This window comes from Micropterus dolomieu, linkage group LG08, assembly GCF_021292245.1.
Source record: "Micropterus dolomieu isolate WLL.071019.BEF.003 ecotype Adirondacks linkage group LG08, ASM2129224v1, whole genome shotgun sequence".
In the NCBI taxonomy this organism is placed as follows: Eukaryota; Metazoa; Chordata; class Actinopteri; order Centrarchiformes; family Centrarchidae; genus Micropterus; species Micropterus dolomieu.
This window is the reverse complement of record NC_060157.1, coordinates 8,188,374-8,189,950: the sequence shown is the minus strand read 5'-3', so window position 1 is coordinate 8,189,950 and position 1,577 is coordinate 8,188,374.

Sequence of the window (1,577 nt, the reverse complement as noted above, 5' to 3'; positions counted from 1 at the left end):
TAGGAAACCAAGGTCCCAGAGTCTGGAGGAAGAATGGCGAGGCACAATCCAAGATGCTTGAAGTCCAGTGTGAAGTTTCCACAGTCTGTGTTGGTTTGGGGAGCCATGTCATCTGCTGGTGTTGGTCCACTGTGCTTTATTAACTCCAGAGTCAGCGCAACCGTCTACCAGGACATTTTAGAGCACTTTATGCTTCCCTCAGCAGACAAGCTTTATGGAGATGCTGACTTCATTTTCCAGCAGGACTTGGCACCTGCACACACTGCCAAAAGTACCAAAACCTGGTTCAATGACCATGGGATTACTGTGCGAGATTGGCCAGCAAACTCGCCTGACCTGAACTCATAGAGAATCTATCGGGCATTGCCAAGAGAAAGATGAAAGACATGAGACCGAACAATGCAGAAGAGCTGAAGGCTGCTATTGAAGCATCCTGGTCTTCCATAACACCTCAGCAGTGCCACAGGTTGATGGCATCCATGCCACGCCGCATTGAGGCAGTAATTCATGCAAAAGGGGCCCAAACCAAGTACTGAGTACATATGCATGATTATACTTTTCAGAGGCCTGACATTTCTGTATTTAAAATCCCTTTTTTTTTTTTTTTTTTCTTGATTTCATGTAATATTCTAATTTTCTGAGACTTTGAATTTGGGGTTTTCATAAGCTGTACGCCATAATCATCGAAATTATATCAAATAAAGGCTTGAAATATCTCACTTTGCATGTAATGAGTCTATATAACATTAGTTTCAACTTTTAAGTTGAATTACTGAAATAAATGAACTTTTTCATGATATTCTAATTTTCTGAGATGCACCTGTATATGTATAGCACTAGTGTTACACCTGACCCCACCCCTGTCAGCCAATGTTTAGATAGGTGGTTTGAAATTAGCAAGGAAAAAAATGCATCACATTTTGCCTAAGAAACTACATTTCAATCTAATAAGTTTCTAATAATTATAGATGCTAAACAAAATATAGTCTTGGTGAAAAACTTTACTTTCTTACCTCCAAAATTATTTTTTCTCTGTATAGTCTGAATGTACCTATTTTCTGATCATGGAGGAAGTAGGAAAATACTATTCAGACAAAACAGAAATCCTGGTCATTGGGTCTCAGCAGATGGCGAATCAAATACTGCCATCTGCTGGTTCCCTAGTAAATCACATTAAGCCTGTGGCAAAGAACCTTGGTGTTTGGTTTGATAGTAATTTAAATTTCGAGCAGCACACCACAAAGCTTGTTCAATCATGTTTTTATCAACTTAGAAACATAGCTAAAATTCGATCTATGTTAACTTTTAAGGACACCGAGACCATTTTACACGCCTTCATCTCATCACGCCTGGATTATTGCAACAGCCTTTTCACCTGTTTAACCCAAAAATCTATTGATCGACTCCAGACTGTCCAGAACTCAGCTGCCAGGCTTTTAACCAGAACAAAGAAATATGACCACATTACTCCTATTTTAGCTTCATTACACTGGCTCCCAGTATGTTTTAGAATTGACTTTAAAATTCTATTGATCACTTTTAAAGCTCTTCATGGCCTCTCGCCTTGTTATATTTCT